This window comes from Myotis lucifugus, unplaced genomic scaffold (genome assembly GCF_000147115.1).
Source record: "Myotis lucifugus unplaced genomic scaffold, Myoluc2.0 scaffold_262, whole genome shotgun sequence".
NCBI lineage: Eukaryota > Metazoa > Chordata > Mammalia > Chiroptera > Vespertilionidae > Myotis > Myotis lucifugus.
The window spans coordinates 453,905-459,904 of NW_005871310.1; the positions used below are offsets into that span (position 1 = coordinate 453,905).

The window sequence follows — 6,000 nt, forward strand, 5'->3', positions numbered from 1 at the left end:
TAAGTGTTTAGAGAGCCGGCCTACACATTGAAGGGTTGGGGGTTGGATTCCAGGTCAAGGGTACAGACCTGGGTTGCAGGTTCATTCCTGTCCCTGTTCGGGGGCTTATGCACAGAAGGCAACCAATCGATGTGTCTCTCTCACAATGATGTTTCTTTCTCTCTCTCTCTCTATCCCTCCCTCCCTTTCTCCCCCCTCCTTCCTTCCAACTCTCTGTAAAGGCAATGGAAGAAATATCCTCAGGTGAGGATTAACCAAAAAAATAAATGAACAGAAAATGCTTTACAGTAAAATAGGCCTGGGCCTGTGTTGTTAATGGGGGAACTGTCTACATTACCAGGGCTCCAGAATCTTTGTATAAAAGGGAACTTGTCTCAAAGCTGACTTTCTTAGTAAGTATAAATGCTTTTTTTTCTGATGAAGTTTTATAGGAAGTAACTGATGATGATTATGGAAGGCTTAAGTTCACCCCTTACCCATACCATCTATTTCTTGACTGGTCTCTACATTTTCATCATTGTAATGAGCTACATTCAAATTCTGCTATAAATTTTTATTTTTAAAAATTATTTAACAATGAGAAAAATTGCCTACAATCCTACTATCTTAATAAATTATGCTCATTTTCTATGTTTCCTTTTCTTCAATATACATACATTATATGACAGTTAAAATCAGGACAAAGATAACATTTTGTTTACTCCTCCATTTGGCTCAGTTTCTTCAAAGTTTTCATAATTATAATTTTCAATACTGCATTATGCTTCAATTTTTCACTACTTTTATAGCATTTAAACAAAGTTTTCTTTTCTTTTTTTTAAATATATTTTATTGATTTTTTACAGAGAAGAAGGAAGAAGGACAGAGAGTTAGAAACATCGATGAGAGAGAAACATCGATCAGCTGCCTCCTGCACGCCCCCTACTGGGGATGTGCCTGCAACCAAGGTACATGCCCTTGACCGGAATCGAACCTGGGACCCTTGAGTCCGCAGGCCGACGCTCTATCCACTGAGCCAAACCGGTTCGGCACAAAGTTTTCTTTATTTTTTCTTATTAACAAACAAAAGCAATGCATGTTCAATAGAAAAATAGGTTTAATCTGCTTCCTCACCAAAGACAAATGCTAGCTAAGGCCTAGCATTAGGTGCTTATCTCTCTAGGCTCACATATATACACAGACAAAACTTTAACAGGTTTGGTAACTTGCTTTTTTTTCAAACAATATTATGAATAATCTATGAATCTTTGTTTATCAATACGCCTATTTATGCAACTTTTAAAATGGCTTAATAGTATTCCTTTTGGCTTGTGTAGCCCGCCCCCATTCAAGGAACAGCAGCCTCCTGATCACCACACCCTCTGTCTGAGAAACAGCAGCTGTGTGTGAAGCCTCCCCCCACCAGCCAGAGGAGCCACCACAGCAGTAAACAGCACCCACCACAGGAGCTGCTGCCAACTGAGGAGCAGCTGCTACCGCAACTGCCCGAGGAGCAACCACAGCCCAAGGAGCCACTGCCACCCAGGGAGCAGCCACTGAACGACTCAACATCTAGATATGTTGGTGAGATCAAACATGGGTAGACAAAGAAACCCTCAAAGGAAAGGAAAGGAGGACTCGCCAGAAAAGCAGCTAAGTGAAACTGAGGCATGCAGCATGACAGAAAAAGAATTCAGATTAAGGGTCCTAGAATGCATAAACCAGATGGAAGAAAAAATCAACAACTTATGCAAGAAGCAAGAAGAAACAGATGAAAAAATCAATAAATTATGTAAGAACCAAGAAGAAATGAAGAGTGATATAGCTGCAATAAAAAACACCATTGAAAGTTTCAACAGTAATCTAGGAGAAGCAGAGGACCGACTTAGCGAATTAGAAGACAGGGAAACAAAACACACCCAAACTGAACAGCAATTGGAGAAAAAAATTAAAAGACAGGAGGAGAGCCTAAGGGAGCTATGGGACAACATGAAATGAAACAACATACGAATAATAGGGGTACCAGAACAACAGAAAAAGGAACAAGACTTAGAAAACCTATATGAAGAAATAATATCAGAAAACTTCCCTGAGGTGGGGAAGAAAAAAGTCACACAAGCACAGAGAGTCCCAAACAAGGTGAACCCGAAAAGACCCACACCAAGACACATCATAACTACCATGGCAAATGTTCAGGACAAAGAGAGAATCTTAAAGGCTGCAAGAGAGAGACGGAAAGTTACATACAAGGGATCTCCCATTAGATTATAAAATGATTTCTCAACAGAAACACATCAGGCCAGAAAAGAATGGACGGAAATTTACAAAGTGATGCAAAGCAAAGAACTGAATCCAAGAATACTCTATCCAGTAAGGCTATCATTCAAAATTGAAGGGGAAATAAGAAACTTCACAGACAAAAAAAGGCTAAGGGAGTTTATCACCACCAAGCCAGCAATGCAAGAAATGCTAAAGGGACTGGTGTAAAAAGAAGAAATAAAAAGCTCAGAAAGAAAACAGCAACACAAAAAAAGAAATGGCTACAAACAAGTACCTTTCAATAATAACTTTAAACGTAAATGGACTAAATGCTCCAACCAAAAGGCATCGAGTGGCTGAATGGATAAAAAAACATGACCCATACATTTGCTGTCTACAAGAGACCCACCTCAGAAGAAGGGACTCACACAGACTGAAAGTGAAGGGATGGAAAAATATCTTTCAGGCAAATGGAACTGAAAAGAAAGCTGGGGTAGCAATACTTATATCAGACAAAATAGACCTCAAAGTGAAGGCCATAACAAGAGATAAGGAAGGCCACTTCATAATACTAAAGGGATCAATACAACAAGAAGATATAACCCTGATAAACATATATGCACCCAATGCAGGAGCACCCAAATACATAAAAAAAACTCCTGGAAGATATCAAAGAAGAGATCGACAACAATACAATCATAGTAGGGGACTTTAATACACCACTGACATCACTGGATAAATCCTCTAGATAAACAATCAGCAAAGAAACAGCAATTCTAAATGACTCACTAGATCAGATGGACTTAATTGACATCTTCAGAACACTTCACCCCAAAGCCACGGAATATACGTTCTACTCAAGTGCTCATAAGACATATTCAAAAATAGACCGCATATTGGGTCACAAACAAAGTCTCCCCAATTTTAAGAAGATTGAAATCATACCACCATCTTCTCAGACCACAATGGCATAATATTAGAAATAAACTACAATAAAAACAACCCAAAATACTCAAACACTTGGAAGCTGAATAGCATGTTATTAAATATTGATTGGGTTACCAATGAAATCAAAGAAGAAATTAAAAACATTCTGGAAACTAATGACAATGAAAACACAACAATCCAAAACCTATGGGACACAATGAAAGCAGTCCTGAGAGGGAAGTTTATAGTTCTACAGGCCTATCTCAAAAAACAAGAAAAAATGGTAGTAAATCATCTAACTCTACATCTCAAAGAATTAGAAAGAGAGCAACAAGAAAACCCCAGAGTGAGCAGAGGGAAGAAGATAATAAAGATTAGAGCAGAAATAAATGACATAGAGACCAAAAAAACAATACAGAAAATCAATAAAACCAAGAGCTGGGTTCTTTGAAAGGATAAACAAGATTGACGAACCTCTAGCCAGGCTCAGCAAGAAGCAAAGAGAGAGGACCCAAATAAACAAAATCAGAAATGATAGAGGCAAAATAACAACCAGCCCCCACAGAAATACAAATGATTGTTAAACAATACTATGGACAACTCTACTCCAACAAACTAGACAACCTGGAGGAAATGGACAAATTCTTAGAAAAATACAACATTCCAAAACTCAATCAAGAAGAATCTAAAAATCTCAATAGGCCAATAACTATGGAAGAAATTGAAGCAGTCATCAAAAAGCTTCCAGCAAACAAAAGCCCAGGACCAGACCGCTTCCCAGGGGAGTTTTACCAAACATTCAAGGAAGAACTAAAACCTATCCTCCTCAGACTACTACAAAAAATTCAAGAGGAAGGAACACTTCCAAGCTCATTCTATGAAGCCAGCATCACCCTAATACCAAAACCAGGTAAAGACAACACAATGAAAGAGAATTACAGGCCAATATCCCTCATGAACATAGATGCCAAAATCCTCAACAAAATCTTAGCAAATTGGATCCAGCAGTACATCAGAAAGATCATACACCATGACCAAGTAGGATTTATCCCAGGGATGCAAGGATGGTACAATATCCGAAAATCAATAAACGTGATACATCACATAAACAAACTGAAAGAAAAAAAACCACATAGTCATATCAATTGATGCAGAAAAAGCATTTGACAAAATCCAACACCCATTTTTGATAAAAACTCTCAGCAAGGTGGGAATTGAAGGATCATACCTCAACATAATAAAAGCCATATATGACAAGCCCACAGCCAACATCATACTCAATGGACAAAAACTAACACCATCTCCCCTAAGAACAGGAACAAGACAGGGATGCCCACTCTCACCACTCCTGTTCAACATAGTACTGGAAGTATTAGCCATTGCAATTAGACAAGAAGAAGAAATAAAAGGCATCCAAATTGGAAAAGAGGAAGTAAAACTGTCCTTATTTGAAGACGACATGATATTATACATACAAAACCCTAAAGACTCCATCAGAAAACTACTAGACTTAATACATGAATTTGGCAATGTAGCAGGATACAAAATTAACCGCAAGAAATCTAAGGCATTTCTATACACCAATAGTGAACTTTCAGAAAGAGAGACTAAAAAAACAATCCCATTTACCATCGCACCAAAAATATTAAGCTACCTAGGAATAAACTTAACTAAAGAGGTAAAAGGCCTCTACTCAGAAAACTACAGGATGTTGAAAAAAGAGATAGAGGAAGACATAAACAGATGGAAGAACATACCGTGTTCATGGATTGGTAGAATCAACATCATTAAAATGTCCATACTACCCAAAGCAATCTATAAATTCAACGCACTTCCCATTAAAATACCAACGGCATATTTCACAGATCTAGAACGAACTCTCCAAAAATTCATCTGGAATAAAAAAAGACCCCGAATAGCTGCAGCGATCCTGAGAAAGAACAAAGTAGGTGGGATCTCAATACCAGATATCAAGCTGTATTACAAAGCCACTGTTCTCAAAACTGCCTGGTACTGGCACAAGAAGAGACATATAGATCAATGGAATAGAATAGAGAGCCCAGAAATCAGCCCGAACCAATATGCTCAATTAATATTTGACAAAGGAGGCAAGAACATACAGTGGAGTCAAGATAGTCTCTTCAGCTGAAACCGGTTTGGCTCAGTGGATAGAGCGTCAGCCTGTAGACTGAAAGGTCCCAGGTTCGATTCTGGTCAAGGGCATGTACCTGGATTGCGAGCACATCCCCAGTAGGAGATGTGCAGGAGGCAGCTGATGCATGTTTCTCTCTCATCGATGTTTCTAACTCTCTATCTCTCTCCCTTCCTCTCTGTAAAAAATCAATAAAATATATTTTAAAAAAAGATAGTCTCTTCAATAAAATGGTGTTGGGAAAATTGGACAGATACATGCAAGAAAATGAAACTAGACCACCAACTTACACCATACACAAAAATAAACTTAAAATGGATAAAGGACTTAAATGTACGACGGGAAACCATAAAAATACTAGAAGAATCCAAAGGCAACAAAATCTCAGACATATGCCGAAGCAATTTCTTCACTGATACAGCTCCTAGGGCACTTGAAACTAAAGAGAAAATGAACAAATGGGACTACATCAAAATAAAAAGCTTCCGCACAGCAAAAGAAACCATCAACAAAACAACAAGAAAGCCCACTGCGTGGGAAAACATATTTGCCAATGTCATATCTGATAAGGGCCTAATCTCCAAAATTTATAGGGAACTCATACAACTTAACAAAAGGAAGATAAACAATCCAATCAAAAAATGGGCAAAGGATCTAAATAGACACCTTTCAAAAGAGGACAT

The 6,000-nt window shown here is 38.1% G+C and overlaps 1 protein-coding gene across 4 annotated transcripts in view; it reads right to left on the minus strand.

The window, feature by feature from the left end:
* The window catches only part of SRR (serine racemase), a 33,104-nt gene that overhangs the window by 6,759 nt on the left and 20,345 nt on the right, over nucleotides 1–6,000 (minus strand). The gene's annotated exons all lie outside the window — the stretch shown is intronic.